We start from the raw sequence: 18905 nt of genomic DNA on the forward strand, positions 1-18905 counted from the left end.
TGTGTGTGTGTGTGTGTGTGTGTGTGTGTGTGTGTGTGTGTGTGTGTGTGTGTGTGTGTGTGTGTGTGTGTGTGTGTGTGTGTGTGTGTGTGTGTGTGTGTGTGTGTGTGTGTGTGTGTGTGTGTGTGTGTGTGTGTGTGTGTGTGTGTGTGTGTGTGTGTGTGTGTGTGTGTGTGTGTGTGTGTGTGTGTGTGTGTGTGTGTGTGTGTGTGTGTGTGTGTGTGTGTGTGTGTGTGTGTGTGTGTGTGTGTGTGTGTGTGTGTGTGTGTGTGTGTGTGTGTGTGTGTGTGTGTGTGTGTGTGTGTGTGTGTGTGTGTGTGTGTGTGTGTGTGTGTGTGTGTGTGTGTGTGTGTGTGTGTGTGTGTGTGTGTGTGCATGACTCCCCAAGGCAGTATGTACTGTACGTGGGCTGTGTATTCATGCATGTTCATTATCACCAGTGTGAGGAGCTATAAAGCATCGTCCTGGGGGCTGCTGCTCCAGCCTGGATGTGGTATGACTTGCATCATGCTGCTGGATGTGCCTGTTACTCTACGAAGAGTTCTGTACATACTGTACTAGTTTACCATAATGAACAACTATTGAATATTCCACATAGCTACAGACCAGGGGTATGAAAAGCAAGGCCTTCAGGTCTGTGGTGGGGCTGGTTATCATTTCTCCCTGGTAGTTAATTGATTGGTAATGTCACTGATTGGTCAAGGAGTCACTCACCCCGGTGTCGCCCCGGGTCTGAATCCAGTCCTGATTGGAGGGGAAGGATGACAACTTGAGGCCTGCATTTCAATAAGCCTGTTGGAGAGGGTGGATAGGATATATCATGTAAACATGCCTTCAATACAATATGTCCAGTGCATAGACCTGGCAAAGGGAGAGAGTTAGTTTCCTTGTGACTGACTGTTAAAAGCATCAAGATTTTTTGTGTGTGTTGTTCCCATGGAAACACAGCATCCCATTCCCATGACAAGGAGTGACATTCATTGAGGCACGCACACATGTACACACGTACACCCACACGCAGTAGGGGGAGAGGGACATTGGCTGGGACTGTACTGCATCAACCCCAGACGATTTTAATGAGGTCTAAAGGAAGAGGTTTCAACAATACACCACCTGGCAAAGAGAGTAACAGTAGTTATTCATATCTTTACTGCAGTCCCTCAAAGGACAAATAACATTAAATACTTTCTCACTACTTTGCAGATATGCGTTTTTCAATCATGTGATATGAGATATTATGATGCATCATTTTTTACCTGTCTGAAAGCCATTATGATAATGTGAGAGCTCAAGCACAGATGCCAAGTCATGCATATTAACATAGTTTTAACAAGAGTCAAAGTCATGCATATGAACGTAGTTTTAATAAGAGTCAAAGTCAAGTGGAATTAAGGGCAAGTCAGGTTTTAACAAGTCAGGACAGTAGCAACCTCAATAGACAGTTCCACTGTGGAGATGAAAGTAGAGCCTGAGACAACGACTAACATACACTCTCTTGCCTTGTGCACAGAAGAGTCAAAGTCACGATGTTTTAATAAGGGCATGTATGCAGGGCACAGGCACACGCATGCAACTCTCTTGACGCGTGGGGCATGTATGCAGGCACAGGCACATGCAATGCGCGTACACACACATTGTTGGAAGGGACATGACTAATACAGTGTTTGGCTCTCAATGTGAAGAACTCCTACGGTTTCCTTTTTATTCAAGAATCAAAACTAGGGCGATTCAGGGTACGTGTTATTGTGCCCATGTGTGTGTTTGTGAGAGTCCATTTGATGGATTGCAGTCAAGAATATTATGTTTAAATAGCTTGGGAGTTAGTTTGGACATAATTATTCAGATCGGAATATGGAGCAATGAAATATATATATGTAATCTGTAATTTACGGGGACGAGAATATTGCCCACATCTTCAGACGTTAAAATAGTAATGCCACTGTTGCTCTGGGTGCATTTAGCCTATATTCCAATATCCCGCTTGTATAATGAGAACATAGGAGGATACTGGCTACTACTGCTCCCTTCTAGATGCGCTACTATTCAACTATTTACTCTTTGTTTTGTCGATAACTTTTGTGATGTTCACATTGCCCATTCTCAATTTCACGTCACACAATAAAATATTGTCAGTTGTGTTCCTGTTGCTCCCTGGTTTCAATGTCTATGGTTGCTCCTGTGGAATATAAAATCCACTTCTCACTACCTACAGTTGGTACATACGAACAACACGCAACTATCCCTGTGCTGCTCTCTGAAAAGAGGGTTGGCCACCCAGCACAGCACAACACGGAACATGAGTCAGGTAACTGTAACAGAACGTTGCTTCTGAGCTCCGGTGAATTTTGGACACGCACCGACTCGGTTTGGGAGGCAGGGAGTGACAAACATATTTCTCTGAAAGGGTTTTGCTGTACTCCCATGTCTATTTTAAAAACCTTAGAGACGTTTTAAGTTTCACGTTTTCGTGTGTCTGCTGCACTGATGTGACGAGTTTGGCGTTTCACAAGCGGATAAAACGCTCAGGTGTTTGTTTTTCATAGGTGGATTTTCTGCCTTTTAAAAAACCATTCCTAAGTAGAGCAACGACAGGAGGTTTTCCCCTGCGGTATATTTCTTTATTGCAAAACTCTTGTTAAACCACGTCAGTGTTTTTCTTGCTTTCGTTTTTAATTATTTCATTTCTAACCACCGACAACGCCGAGTGGCCACGTTGGAACAAACAGGTAAGTGTCTGCAATAATATTATCAGCCAACACCTGTCGATTTCAAAGTTACTTTGCTTTTGTTTTCTACTGAATTTGACATTTTTCCCGACTGCAGAAAGTTAGTAAACGTCCTTGGGTTGACACCTTTTGAACTCGTGCCAACTCGTGCTACAAATGTGATCCGTGTGCGCGCGCAACGACAGGCCTGGCTGCAAGCTGATGATTTGCAACGTGCATGACCTCTGTAAACCATTAAGCCACAGATTCACCAAACAATTTTAGAATCATAGTTACATTTGGTCCCATCTTATTTGTTGATATATTCATTCATCAGCTTAGAAATGAACTTGACAGTGAGTGTGGATAGTTACAAAGAAGAAAAAAACATTTTGGAAGGAGAGGTTATATAATGTTGCCAAAACAGATGTTGAGCTTTTCCATATCAATTCGAGTTATTTCACAGATCTCCCACATTTCTAGAGGGTACATTCAGAAATCATGATACACTTGAATGGAGTATTTAAATAGAGAGAATATAATCTACCTCAAAGGGATGATAAATGTAGCTCATTATAACCTAGTTAATGAATGCGTTCTGGGATGACGGGAACACATTGGGACAGCTTTCTATCTCGGAGACTAATAGAGCTTGGTGATAGTGTCTAGCTGCTGTTGCACCACATACACACACCACCAATATTGTACACACAACAACATAGCCGACATGCTAAACTATTACCCATCTAACAGAATCCCTTGGCTCACACTGATTATGTGTCCTGCGTAAATGCAAGGGACTGTTAGATGTAGGAACTGACTTGCATATAATATGTGAACACGTACGGTATGTTCCTACTAATGTGCTGAGACACATGGACTGTGTGTAATGTCCATGTCTTCTTGCCTATGTGATGTTCAATGCACAGAGTTGCTCATTCACTCTGCTGCATTGTAAACTGCTGAGGTGACGTCATTATGTAGACCAAGCCTGGTCTCATTCTGAGAGAAGAAGCCAGGGGCTTTAACCTGAGTCATCTAAAACCAACAGCACATAGATCTGCTTAGCTAGCAAACAGAGACATATGCATGTGGGGGAGGGACCCCAGGTTACAGGGAGACTCCCAACAGGTCCCGAGGGACGTACTCTTTAAAGTCTCCCTTCGCTGAACCCCTAGGCCCTAACTGTGTGCTAGCCCGAGGGTGTTGTGAACATAATTGAACCCCTGACTCATTTTGTTTCTAGGAAGTAGTATGGTGTTCAGTTCACTCTTTAAGTCCCTATAACCAGGGGCATATTCATTACTGCACATTGTAGCTTTCTGTTTTGCAACAGAAAATTGAAAAACAAATGTTTCTTAATGGACAATTTCAGGTAGTTACTCCGTTTCATCCGTTTTCTTCCGTTTGGTATCTAGTGAACCTGCCTGGTCTCAGAGCATTTTGTATTATTTTGGATGTAAATTCGAAATACTTCATTTATTCAGATGTTTCGTATGGTGTATATGTTTGTGAATGTCATTATTCATATCGTATGGCTCCAGATAATCTATAAGTCTTTGCTAGGTAAAGCCCCGCCTTTTCTCAGCTCACTGGTCACCATAGCAATAGTAGCACGCGCTCCAGCAGGTATATTTCACTGGTCATCCCCAAAGCCAACACTTACTTTGGCCGCCTTTCCTTCCAGTTTTCTGCTGCCAATGACTGGGACGAATTGCAAAAATCACTGAAGCTGGAGTCTTATATCTCCCTCTCCAACTTTAAGCATCAGCTGTCAGAGCAGCTTACCGATCACTGTACCTGTACATAGCCAATCTGTAAATAACACACCCAACTACCTCATCCCCATATTGTTACTTATCCACTTGCCCTTTTGCACCCCAGTATCTCTACTTGCACATCATCATCTGCACATCTGTCACTCCAGTGTTAATGCTAAATGGTAATTATTTCACCTCCATGGCCTATTTATTGCCTTACCTCCCTACTCTTCTACATTTGCACACACTGTACATTGAATAACACTATTGTGTTATTGATTGTACGTTTGTTGATGTGTAACTCTGTGTTGTTTTTGTCGCACTGCTTTGCTTTATCTTGGCCAGGTTGCAGTTGTAAATGAACTTGTTCTCAACTGGACTACCTTGTTAAATAAAGGTGGAAATGAAATAAAAATAAATAAAATATGTTACGAATTTGCTAAACATATATGTTAATTCCAATTTGTTGTGGCTAAAGTTAGCTATCTGGCAAACGTTAGATAGGTTAGGGTTTAAGGCTAAACACTAGTAAGTAGGTAAAAAGTTTCTAAAATGCTAAAGTTGTCTGTGATGAGATTCAAAAACACACACTTTGGGTTGCTAGACGTTCACATTATAGACCCTCTTTTAATTTTTACCTTGAGTAACCATCTGTCTTATGTAACCATACCAAACGTAACATATCATACTAATTTGAGGTGTCTCAGATTTACATTTACTATGTTGCGTCTAGTCTATGAGACCAGGCTGAGTGGACGTGAACCAGACAGGGTTCAGAGACATCGAACTGGTCGTTCTGCTTTAAACCATCTGTGTTCGCCTTTGACTTAAGTCTTTCTCTCTGATGCCTGTGTGTGTGGTTGGTTTGTGTCAAATGTAACGCAGTGCACTATTAGATTAAGTACGTTATTTACATATTTGTTTTAAATGTTATTAGGCACACCACCACGTTCATGAAATTGGTTCGCTCCTACAACTACTGAGCCACGTGGCCATGGCTCGTTATATAAACAGGCAGACAGGCATCGAGGCATTCAGTTACTTTCCGAATTGAACGTTAAAATGGGCAAAACAAGTCACTTAAGTGACTGAGTGTGGTGTGATTGCTGGTGCCAGTGCGCCAGTTCCAGCCTCCTGGGATTTTCACACATAGCAGTGTCTAGGGTTGACAGAGAATGGTGTGAAAAAACATTCAGTCAACGGCAGTCCTGTGGGCGAAAACAGGTCATTGATGAGAGGTTGAATGAGAATGGCAAGAATTGCGTAAGCTAACAGACGGGCCACAAACGGGCAAATAACGGAGCAGAACGGCATCTCGGAACTCGTCAGTGCTTGTCACGGATTTGACTATTGCAGCAGATGAACCACACCGGGTTCCACTCCTATTAGCTAAAAACAAGACAAAGTGGCTCCAGTGGGCACACGGTCATCAACAATGGACAATTGAGTTGAAAAACAATTCCTGAATTGACTAATCCTGGTTTCTGATTCGTCATGCTGATGGCAGTCAGGATTTGGCATAAGCAGCATGAGTCCATGGCCCCACCCTGACTGGTGTCAGAGGTACAGGTGGTAGTGGTAGTGTAATGGTGTGGGGAAGGTGTTCCTGGCACACGTTAGGTCCTTTGATACCAATTGAGTAACATTTCCATGCCTCGAAGAATAGTCTGTTCTGGAGTGGGTCCGACATGGTACTAGATGGGTGTACCTAATAAACTGGCCACCGAGTGTGTGTGGGTGTGCAAATTCAACATGTAAAGTGTTGGTCCCACGTTTCATAAGCTGAAATAAGTTTCCGGAAATGGTCCATACGCACAAAAAAAATATTTCTCACATTTTGTGCATTTTTTTCTCCATCCCTGTTAATGAGCATTTCTTCTTTGCCAAGATAATCCATCCACCTGATAGGTGTGGCATATGAAGAAGCTGATTAAACAGCATGATCATTACACAGGTGCACCTTGTGCTGGGGACAATAAAGGCCACTAAATTGTGCAGTTGTCACACTACACAATGCCACAGATGTCCCAGTACAATTGTCCTGCTGACTGCAGGAAAGTCCCCAGAGCTGTTGTCAGATACTTTTCTGTTAATTTCTCTACCATAAACTGCCTCCAACGTTGTTTTAGAGAATTTGGCAGTACGTCCAACCAGCCTCACAACCGCAGACCACGTGTATGGCGTTGTGTATGTACCACGTGAATGGCACCTTGTGCTGGGGTGCAACTGTGCCCACACAACGCCATACACGTGGTCTGGGGTTCTGAGGCTGTTTGAACGTACTGCCAAATTCTCTAAAACAACAGAGGCAGTTTATGGTAGATCATTTTCTGTTAATTTATCTGACAACCGCTCTGGGGGACTTCTGCAGTAAGCATGACAATTGTACACTTCCTCAACTTGGGACATCTGTGGCATTGTGTTGTGTGACAACTGCACAATTTAGAGTGGCCTTTTATTGTCCCCAGCACAAGGTGCACCTTTTGCTGATGGCAACGTTGTGAACAGAGTACCCCATGTTGGTGGTGGGGTTATGGTATGGTCAGGCATAAGCTATTTTATCGATGACAATTTGAATGCACTGATATACCGTGACAAGATTAGTACAATAGAAAGGGTAAAATACTTTTTCACAGCACTGTATGTATGTATATATACTGTATGTATGTATGTGTATACTGTATGTGTACACTGAAATATATTGGTGTATGTACACTGTGTGTGTGAGATTGTTGTGGGGAGAGAGGAGGAGGGGTGCAAAAGAAAGATGAAACTGTGAATTAAGTGTAACCACATCAGTTGGATTTTTATCTCTGCTATCCTGCTGAGGAGAGCGAGTGTCACACTGACAAGACTGAGGGAGATAAAAACAGAGAGATAAATCATGGTGAAGGGAGAGATGGAGTGATGAGATCTCTCTCTCCCTGGGTGATGGATGACGAGTCTGCTGGAGGAAATTCCTCAATGCCTCACACACTGCCCTGCAGTGACTACGCTACCCCTCTTTCTCTCCGTTCCTCTCTTTAATACAATGTTCCCCTCTATTTAAATGTCTTTCTCTCTTTCTGTTTCTATATATGCCTCTTTTTCTCTACCTCTTTGTTTCTATTTTACTGTCTTTCTCTCTTCCAATTCCTCTATCGTTGTCTGTTTCTTTTCCTCTTCTGTTTCTCCCAATTCCTCTATCGTTGTCTGTTTCTCCCAATTCCTCTATCGTTGTCTGTTTCTCCCAATTCCTCTATCGTTGTCTGTTTCTCCCTCCTCTATCGTTTCTGTTTCTCCCAATTCCTCTATCGTTGTCTGTTTCTCCCAATTCCTCTATCGTTGTCTGTTTCTCCCAATTCCTCTATCGTTGTATTCCTCTATCGTTCTGTTTCTCCCAATTCCTCTATGTTGTCTGTTTCTCCCAATTCCTCTATCGTTGTCTGTTTCTCCCAATTCCTCTATCGTTGTCTGTTTCTCCCAATTCCTCTATCGTTGTCTGTTTCTCCCAATTCCTCTATCGTTGTCTGTTTCTCCCAATTCCTCTATCGTTGTCTGTTTCTCCCAATTCCTCTATCGTTGTCTGTTTCTCCCAATTCCTCTATCGTTGTCTGTTTCTCCCAATTCCTCTATCGTTGTCTGTTTCTCCCAATTCCTCGTTGACTGTTTCTATCTGTTTCTCCCAATTCCTCTATGTTTCTGTTTCTCCCAATTCCTCTATCGTTGTCTGTTTCTCCCAATTCCTCTATCGTTGTCTGTTTCTCCCAATTCCTCTATCGTTGTCTGTTTTCCCAATTCCTTCGTTGACTGTTTCTCTCTTTCATCTCGTTTCTCCCAATTCCTCCGGTTCAGTTCTGCTCACTTGCACAACATAACAGTTCCTGTACATGACACTGACTAATTATTACCATTAGAAGTACTGTAGCAGAGATCCCATGCTCTCTACACTATAGTACACAACTCCAGTGATCTGTCTCATCAGTCTGTGTGATGTCAGTCTTTCGTACCTGATCTTAGAGGCTCCCAAGGTGTTTGTGGTATGTGTAAGTGGGAATCTTTTTGTTTGTCAGTGTCTTGACTTTGTCCGGGAAGGTAGTGTGACCTGGAGAAGGTACAGTTTACATTTTGTGTGTCTCCACGGTCTAGAATCATCCGACAGTGACCCGACAAAAAAAAACTTGCTCTTTTGAGAAGTTCTTTCTCCTATCCCCACAGTACAAACCCCTCCTCCACGCCTGCTGGCAAGGCATCACTACAGACCACATAAAACACCAAGACAATTATGTGACACTTTAAATCATGTATTATTGATGTCGAGGAAATGGTCTGGGGGTGATAGTATAAACAAGGAAATAGGGCCTATTCTGACATGATAAAGTCAGCTGTTTAGCTCTTAGTAATTACCTAGCCCTTCATCATAGCGAGCAACCCATGAAACTGGTGTGTGTGGAAGTCCAAGATACCCAAATTACTCTGACTCAGGTTTTTCACTTTAAAATGTATGCCAAACAAAAACCAATGATTGCAAAGTTAGAGAAATCATATAGCTCTATGCACAAGGACTACTTTTAACAATTTCCACAGAAATAAATTCCACAAAAACACATTCTCTTGAATAGTGACGAGGTTTTTTTGATCAAATTTTGGTAACAGAAGTACGGTTTGTGTTGTACAAACTGTAATTCTGTTACCAAACTTTGCACATTTTATTGTGGAATTGCCCAGTAGTAGTAGTTTTACCCAAGAGACCCTAGTTAAGGAAGCTATTCCAGGCACCTAATCTATGACAGGGATGAGAGGATATTTTAAGGTTGTCACAATGTTTATCTAACCTTAACTGTCTTTGCTGGTTGGAATTGGGACAATGTTTGTCTGGTGAATGACTATGTTTGTCTGGTTGGAATGGGACTATGTTTGTCTGGTTGGAATGGGACAATGTTTGTATCTGGTTGGAATGGGACTATGTTTGTCTGGTTAACAATGATAGTAGAGACTCCTTGAGACTGCTTTTACTGCAGTGTGTGTGTGAGAGAGAGAGCAGTGTGCTTACTCAGTATAAGGTAGAGGAGCCTGGTTTGTGAATGAGGTTTTTGATCAATGGGCATTTCAGCTGCCCGCAGGTTGTCATGACGCCAAGAGGTTGCCATGGTGTGAAAGGGCTGACTTGTCCTAGTTTGTCTGGTTGGGTGTGGACTGGTTGGAATATGTTTGTCTGGTTGGAATAAGGACTAAGAATGGGACCTGGTTGAATCCTGGTTGGAATTTCTGTTGGGCTTTGAGTCAGTGTTTGTCTGGTTGGTTTCGTTGGTATGGTCTCTTGTCTAATGGGAGTTTGTTTAGAATCATTCACTACATTGTGGGACAACATTAGCTGACAGTGTTAGTTTGCTCATTGTGATAAGGACTGTTTGTATTTTGGAGTCTCCTTTGAATACTATTTGCATGATCACCTACGGTTGTTTGTTAGATATGTGCTGGGACAGTGTTTGTCCTGGTTGGAATGGGACAGTGTTTGTCCTGTTGGAATGGGACAGTGTTTGTCCTGTTGGAATGGGACAGTGTTTGGGTTGGAATGGGACACTTAATCTGTTTGTCAAGCAGTGAAATACCAGTGTTTGTCATGGGACAGTGTTTGCCATGTTTGGATGTCTGGGGTGCAACCTGACATCAGACAGTGTTTGTCTAATGGGATATGGTATGGGACTGTTTGCTTCAGGTTGCTTGGAATGGGACAGTGTTTGTTGTTGGAATGGGAGTGTTTGTCCTGTTGGAATGGGACAGTGTTTGTCCTGTTGGAATGGGACAGTGTTTGTCCTGTTGGAATGGGACAGTGTTTGTCCCTGTTGGAGGAGTCCTGTTTGTTTAGGTCCAGTGTTTGGTTTGTCCTGTTGGAATGGGACAGTGTTTGTCCTGTTGGAATGGGACAGTGTTTGTTCCTGTTGGAATGGGACAGTGTTTGTCCTGTTGGAATGGGACAGTGTTTGTCCTGTTGGAATGGGACAGTGTTTGTCCTGTGGAATCAGTGTTTGTCCAGTTGGAATGGGACCAGTTCGTGTTTGTCCGGTTGGAATGGGACCGTGTTTGTCCTGTTGGAATGGGATTTGAATGGGACAGTGTTTGTCCTGTTGGAATGGGACCATGTTTGTCCGGTTGGAATGGGACAGTGTGTTGGAATGGGAGTGTTTGTCCTGTTGGAATGGGACAGTGTTTGTCCTGGTTGGAATGGGAAGTGTTTGTCCTGTTGGAATGGGACAGTGTTTGTCTGGTTGGAATTAGTGTTTGTCTGGTTGGAATGGGACAGTGTTTGTCGGTTGGAATGGGACAATGTTTGTCTGTTGGAATGGGACACTGTTGGAATGGGACAGTGTTTGTCCTGTTGGAATGGGACAGTGTTTGTCCTGGTTGGAATGGGACAGTGTTTGTCTGGTTGGAATGGGACGTGTTTAGTGTTTGTCCTGGTTGGAATGGGACCGTGTTTGTCTGGTTGGAATGGGACAGTGTTTGTCCGGTTGGAATGGGACAGTGTTTGTCTGTTGGAATGGGACTGTGTTTGTCCTGTTGGAATGGGACAGTGTTTGTCCTGTTGGAATGGGACAGTGTTTGTCTGGTTGGAATGGGACAGTGTTTGTCTGTTGGAATGGGACAGTGTTTGTCCTGTTGGAATGGGACAGTGTTTGTCCTGTTGGAATGGGAGTGTTTGTCCTGTTGGAATGGGACAGTGTTTGTCTGGTTGGAATGGGACAGTGTTTGTCCTGGTGGAATGGAATGGGACAGTGTTTGTCCTGTTGGAATGGGACAGTGTTTGTCCTGTTGGAATGGGACAGTGTTTGTCCTGTTGGAATGGGACAGTGTTTGTCCGGTTGGAATGGGACAGTGTTTGTCCTGTTGGAATGGGACAGTGTTTGTCCTGTTGGAATGGGACAGTGTTTGTCCGGTTGGAATGGGACAGTGTTTGTCCTGTTGGAATGGGACAGTGTTTGTCCGGTTGGAATGGGACAGTGTTTGTCCTGTTGGAATGGGACAGTGTTTGTCCTGTTGGAATGGGACAGTGTTTGTCCTGTTGGAATGGGACAGTGTTTGTCCTGTTGGAATGGGACAGTTGGAATGGGACAGTGTTTGTCCGGTTGGAATGGGACAGTGTTTGTCCTGTTGGAATGGGACAGTGTTTGTCCTGTTGGAATGGGACAGTGTTTGTCCTGTTGGAATGGGACAGTGTTTGTCCTGTTGGAATGGGACAGTGTTTGTCCGGTTGGAATGGGACAGTGTTTGTCCTGTTGGAATGGGACAGTGTTTGTCCTGTTGGAATGGGACAGTGTTTGTCCTGTTGGAATGGGACAGTGTTTGTCCTGTTGGAATGGGACCGTGTTTGTCCGGTTGGAATGGGACAGTGTTTGTCCTGTTGGAATGGGACAGTGTTTGTCCGGTTGGAATGGGACAGTGTTTGTCCGGTTGGAATGGGACCGTGTTTGTCCGGTTGGAATGGGACAGTGTTTGTCCGGTTGGAATGGGACCGTGTTTGTCCGGTTGGAATGGGACAGTGTTTGTCCGGTTGGAATGGGACAGTGTTTGTCCGGTTGGAATGGGACAGTGTTTGTCCTGTTGGAATGGGACAGTGTTTGTCCGGTTGGAATGGGACAGTGTTTGTCCTGTTGGAATGGGACAGTGTTTGTCCTGTTGGAATGGGACAGTGTTTGTCCGGTTGGAATGGGACAGTGTTTGTCCGGTTGGAATGGGACCGTGTTTGTCCGGTTGGAATGGGACCGTGTTTGTCCGGTTGGAATGGGACCGTGTTTGTCCTGTTGGAATGGGACCGTGTTTGTCCGGTTGGAATGGGACCGTGTTTGTCCGGTTGGAATGGGACCGTGTTTGTCCTGTTGGAATGGGACCGTGTTTGTCCTGTTGGAATGGGACCGTGTTTGTCCTGTTGGAATGGGACCGTGTTTGTCCTGTTGGAATGGGACCGTGTTTGTCCGGTTGGAATGGGACCGTGTTTGTCCGGTTGGAATGGGACCGTGTTGGAATGGGACCGTGTTTGTCCTGTTGGAATGGGACCGTGTTTGTCCTGTTGGAATGGGACAGTGTTTGTCCTGTTGGAATGGGACAGTGTTTGTCCGGTTGGAATGGGACCGTGTTTGTTGGAATGGGAGTGTTTGTCCGGTTGGAATGGGACCGTGTTTGTCCGGTTGGAATGGGACAGTGTTTGTCCGGTTGGAATGGGACAGTGTTTGGTTGGAATGGGACAGTGTTTGTCCTGTTGGAATGGGACAGTGTTTGGTTGGAATGGGACAGTGTTTGTCTGTTGGAATGGGACAGTGTTTGTCCTGTTGGAATGGGAGTGTTTGTCCTGTTGGAATGGGACAGTGTTTGTCCTGTTGGAATGGGACAGTGTTTGGTTGGAATGGGACCGTGTTTGTCCGGTTGGAATGGGACCGTGTTTGTCTGTTGGAATGGGACAGTGTTTGTCCGGTTTGGAATGGGACCGTGTTTGTCCGGTTGGAATGGGACCGTGTTTGTCCGGTTGGAATGGGACCGGTTGGAATGGGACAGTGTTTGTCGGTTGGAATGGGACAGTGTTTGGTTGGAATGGGACAGTGTTTGTCCGGTTGGTTGGAATGGGACAGTGTTTGTCCGGTTGGAATGGGACCGTGTTTGTCCGGTTGGTGGACGGTTGGAATGGGACACTGGGTGTTTGTCCGGTTGGAATGGGACGGTTGGAATTGGAATGGGAGTGTTTGTCCGGTTGGAATGGGACAGTGTTTGTCCAGTGTTTGTCCTGTTGGAATGGGACTGTTGGAATGGGTGTTTGTCCGGTTGGAATGGGAAGTGTTTGTCGGTTGGAATGGGACATTTGGAATGGGACTATGTTTGTCCTGGGTGATAATGAGGAATGTTGACGTTAAACATTACAGCAGTTGTCTGTCTGCCGGCAGATGGAGCACATCTATTCTAGGACTTTGTCTCTGTATCAGAAGTAGGGTAAGGAGTCACTGTGACCTGTCTGAAATGGGTCCTTCAGTTTAGATTTGCTTTCTCTGTTAACTTAGCTTAGACACGTTAGCTTAGCTGCTAGGCCCCAAGGCAAACACAGCTCCTGGTCTTCATCCAATAATAACAGTGGAGATGAACTGAGACCAGATTAAACCAGTCCTGGATACCTTTCTCCAAACCTGTTTCAGAGTTAAACAGATATGCATACATGCAGGCACACACACACACACACACACACGCACTATAATCCTTTACACACACACACACACACGCTATAATCCTTTACACACACACAGAGACAAAACAGGGGAAAGTACTGAAGCAAGCCATTACATGTCACACCTCTCAGAGCTGGGATGAGACTGCTGCTGCTGCTGCACACAGACAATGTTAGGCGGAGGTGACTCAGTATTCTCATTACAGAACAGCCCAAAATAGTTTGATCAAAAGTAGGTCAAATGACAGAACCATACAATATCATATCCTATTGTCTGTGTGAGCAGCTAGGTTTAGGTGTGTTATGCTTGTTTGTATTAGGCTTGTTTGTATTTTGCGTGTGTGTGTGTGTCTGTGTGTGTGTGTGTGTGTGTGCGTGTGTGAATACACGTGGCCCTGTGTATATTCAACGAGCTGGTTTGACATGTCATTTTGTGCTTTAACTAATGGAGTCAGTGATGACAAAGGGGATAATAAGTAGGGATGTCGGTTCTCTGAAACATCTGAACGTCTCTGGCGACAATTGGAAATCGTGTGTGTGACATGTTTGTGCTGTGAGGCAGCCCGGAGTGTCTTGTCAGAACAGGTGTCTCAACCTGGGCCCCTGTTAGTCTCTTGATCTTATTCTCTCTCGCGCTCGATCGCTCTCTCTCTCTCCCTTGCTCACTCTGTTTCTCTCTGACACTTTCAATTAAATTCAAGAAAAAAAGTTTATTGATATGGAAAGTGTAGCAACTTACAAAGTCAAACATTTTGCCAAAGCAAACGTGTAAGAACCTTGAAAAGAAAGAAATAATAATGTACCCAGCAGTTCTGTCTCTCCGACTCCTCCTCTATCTGACTCCTCCCCCTCTCCTGGTTATGTCAATCAACTGGTGCTTCACCTCGCGCGTGTGTGGTGGGATTTGTGTTACCTGTCAGGTTGTGTTTAAACAGTGGTTCTAGATACGAGACCTACATGCTGACCTTTCACCCCTGTCTCATCTCTATATATGCACACACTCCCACATTTCCTGAAGATATAGAGCCTGACATATGATGGCTTATGAATAATCAAATAAGCCACACACAACATACAGCCACACACACACACACACACACACACACACACACACACACACACACACACACACACACACACAATCACAGACATATCAGTGTTTCAACAGCATGTCGTGTCCTGCTCCGTCTCAGTAGAATGTTGTTGTCCTCTCATCTCTTGTTCTCTCGCTCTCATGGCTTAGTCTTAGACAGTCAGCATGGCTTACTCTCCAACTACAGAGAACCCTCAGCTCTATGCCTGATCAATGGCAAAAGTTACACTCTTTTTTTGTCTGGTACTTTATCCTTTTAACTCCCCTCAATTCACTGGATGTGTCCCAATGGCACCCTATTCCATACGTAGTACACTACTTTTGACCCAGGCCCATAGAGCTCTGGTCAAAAGTAGTGCACTATGTAGGCAATGGGTTGCCATTGGGACACAGCCAGTGTAGCTCAGATAGTTCAGCTGGTAATTCCCCTCAGAGAAGTGTTCAGTAGGCCAGGCTTAGAGAGCTGCCTCCAGGGTTGAGGGATCAGGTAGGCAGTGAGCGAAGGGATGGTGTGTGTGTGTTGTACCTTAGTTTCCACTGCACCAGTGGAGGATATTGCAGAGAGCGCGGTGGAGGAGGAGAAGCCCGGCCCCTGGACAAACAGAGACATTATTGTGTGTGTGTGTGCGGTACTCAAAGGAGCACCTGACAGAGGGGGCATTGATGCACCCTGGGCTGAGACTCCTTACAGCCCAACACTGTGAAGAGGAGGAAACATCCCACACTAACCTACATGTTATTTGTCATGTACTGTATAATGACATTACTGTGCACTCCAAGCACCGTTGCAGATAATGATGCAATACTGAAATAATTGTGTGTTGTGTGTGTGTGTGTGTGTGTGTGTGTGTGTGTGTGTGTGTGTGTGTGTGTGTGTGTGTGTGTGTGTGTGTGTGTGTGTGTGTGTGTGTGTGTGTGTGTAGGAAGTCATTGAATCCACCAGACATTTGTTATGTGGAGTAACTTGATAAATGACTAAGAATAGTGATCTGTAGTTTTCTTTGGTGATCCCTGCCACACTCCCAGTCTGTTCACTGTTGACACTGGGCTGCTATTGCAGCATACACATACATACAAACACTGCTCAATAGGAATTGCAGTGTTTTCATTCCCCTGACCCAGCCTGTCACAAAGACATTATAGTGGGCAGTGTGCTGTTGGATCTGACCCAAGCAAACACCATAGATTCCTGTCATCACACACACAATATATATATAAAGTGTCAGTCATAAGTTTGGACACACCTACTCGTTCAGGGGTTTTTCTTTATGTTTACTGTTTTATACTTTGTGGAATAATAGTGAAGACATCAACTATGAAATACATGTAGTAACCAAAAAAGTGTTAAACAAATCAAATATATATTTTAGTTTCTTCAAATTATCCACCCTTTGCTTTGATGACAACTTTGCACACTTGACATTCTCTCAACCAGCTTCACCTGGAAAGCTTTTCCAACCATCTTGAAGGAGTTCCCAAAATGTTGAGCACTTGTTGGCTGCTTTTCTTCACTCTGCAGTCCATCTCATCCCAAACCATCTCAATTGGGTTGAGTTTGGGTGATTTGTGGATGCCAGGTCAGCACTCCATCACTCTCCTTCTTGGACAAATTGCCATTACACAGCCTGGAGGTGTGTTTTGGGTCATAGTCTTGTTGAAAAACAAATGACAGTCCAACTAAGCGCAAACCAGGTGTGATGGTGTATCTCTGCAGAATGCTGTGGTAGCCATGCTGGTTAATTGTGCCTTGAATTCTAAATAAATCACTGACAGTGTCACCAGCAAAGCACCCCCACACCATAACACCTCCTCCTCCATGCTTCACGTGCAGAGATCACCCGTTCACCTACTCTCCGTCTCACAAAGACACGGCGGTTGGAACTAAAAATCTCACATTTGGACCAAAGGACAGATTACGACCCCGGTCTAATGTCCATTGCCCGTGTTTCTTGGCCCAAGCAGGTCTCTTCTTATTGGTGTCCTTTTTAGTAGTGGTTTCTTTGCAGCAATTTGACCATGGAGGCCTGATTTACGCCGTCTCTTCTGAACAGTTGATGTTGAGATGTGTCTGTTACTTGAGCTCTGAAGCATTTATTTGGGCTGCAATATCTGAGGCTGGTAACTCCAATGAACTTATCCTCTGCAGCAGAGGTAACTCTGGGTCTTCCACTACTGTGGTGGTCCTCATGAGAGCCAGTTTCATCATAGCGCTTGATGGTTCTTTTTCAAAGTTCTTGAAATGTTCTGTGTTGACTGACCATATCTTAAAGTAATGATGGACTCTTGTTTCTTTGCTTATTTGAGCTGTTCTTGCCATAATATGGACTTTACCAAATAAGGCTATCTTCTGTATACTACCCCTACCTTGTCACATCACAACTGATTGGCTCAAACATATTAAGAAGGAAATAAATTCCACAAAATACAATTTAACATGGCACATCTGGTAATTGAAATGCATTCCAGGTGACAACCTCATGAAGCTGGTTGAGAGAGTGCCAAGAGTGTGCAAAGCTGTCATTAAGGCAAAGGGTGGCTACTTTAATTGAACTTGTTTTTTTGCGTACTACATGATTCCATATGTGTTATGTCATACAATGTAGAAAATAGTAAAATTAAAGAAAAACCCTTGAATGAGTAGGTGTCCAAATTTGACTTGTACTGTATATCAGACACACTCGGTCACGTACACACTCTTCTCATCTCTCTCACACACACTCGGAACACTATGATTGATTCATCTGGCTCCTCCTAGGTTGGTGTCTGTATCTAAACCAGCAGCACAACCATGACAAAGAGGATTTCTCTACCAGACTGACCCTCTGTGAGGAACTGAAAATCTATGGGTGATGAAAAAGCACTTTGCATCAACTCGCCCCCTCAAGCTACAGACTCTATGATTGAGTGTACACACACACACACACACACACAGAGGAATTGCCTTTGATTATTTTCTCACACACATAAAGAATGAGGACTCTTTCCAGGAACTCTATGTTATGATTGGTGGGGTCTATTTCAATCAACTCCTGACTGGCAGCCAATAACAACAGCAGGGGATGTGTGTGAGGTCTGGGTGTTTGTGATTGGATGGCTCGTCGCCGATCGTCTGGAGGACACTTACTGGTGTGTGTTCTTTCCCTCTTCCCAAACACAGAGAGAGAGAGATGCGATGCCAGTTTCCAATGGCCTTGGACTGTGGCAATGTGTCTGACACGGATAGACAGAGGAAGAAGCCTTGATTCTTTATTTTTATTTGTTGGGCCCATGGTGCTATTCTGCATCCTTTGAAAGGCTGTCTTGTTGTGTTGGATGCTGAATGCTGACGCCTGTCCACCCCCTCTGCACCCCACAGACACACACACCACCTTATCCCCACAACACATCTCTCTCACATTCACACACCAGACCGGACTTCCTTTCTGTCGACAAGAGGTAGCCAGTCAAGGCTAGTCGAGCACAGTTGCACTTCCTCCCAGAGGCTAGGGGCGTAGAGCCCAGATAATTCTGATTTGTTGAAGTCCTCTCGGAAAGTAAAATACTTCCTCGGGCCGCTCAGACTTAAAATATACTTATTCACACTCTAGATTGGATTAACTCTGTCTCCATGGCAACAAGTGAGCCCTTTTACGATCTCATCTTCACTCCCAAATGACCCAACCTTCAGTGCAATGTGTATTGCTCCAGTACGACCTCCAGTGTAGTGTAAACCATTGTCTTATCCCATGGCATGACGCCTTCGTAGTAGCTTACTAGGTACAGATCAGAACCCCGGGGTACTAGTGGAATAGCCTGGATAGGATCCCAGTCTGTTTATGCTTTAGCCACTACTGTACAACTGTTGTCTGCACCCTAAAACCATCATGCATGTAAATGAAGCCATACACGCACATTTACTTAACATTACTGCGCTAATTGAGGTAGTGTTGACATGCTCCACTAGCAAGTACAACCTCTACCTGTGCTAATGGACAAAGGGTGTGTGTGTGTGTGTGTGTGTGTGTGTGTGTGTTTCCTGTTTGAACCTCACAGGGTCAGCCTGGTCTCTGTCCCCCTCTAACTCCAAATGTCAGGAGGAAATGGAGCAGAAACAGTCATTGCTTTGAAGTGTGTCGTGCTGCGTCGTTCGCCGACGGCAACACGGGGGTAATTGTGTCAGT

General features: G+C 44.4%; 1 protein-coding gene across 2 annotated transcripts in view; it reads left to right on the forward strand.

The window, feature by feature from the left end:
- Nucleotides 1–2199: 2199 nt before the first annotated feature.
- LOC127924925 (paralemmin-3-like) overlaps nucleotides 2200–18905 on the forward strand; it is a 41029-nt gene continuing 24323 nt past the window's right edge. Inside the window, exon 1 of one of the 2 annotated variants that reach the window (XM_052509596.1) lies at nucleotides 2200–2305. The gene's annotated coding sequence lies outside the window, so the exon portion shown is untranslated. Of the gene's footprint in view, nucleotides 2306–2407; nucleotides 2727–18905 lie in introns of those variants that run through there. The other variant, XM_052509595.1, reaches the window with a different exon arrangement.

Source organism: Oncorhynchus keta, unplaced genomic scaffold, assembly GCF_023373465.1.
Source record: "Oncorhynchus keta strain PuntledgeMale-10-30-2019 unplaced genomic scaffold, Oket_V2 Un_contig_4759_pilon_pilon, whole genome shotgun sequence".
Classification (NCBI taxonomy): Eukaryota; Metazoa; Chordata; class Actinopteri; order Salmoniformes; family Salmonidae; genus Oncorhynchus; species Oncorhynchus keta.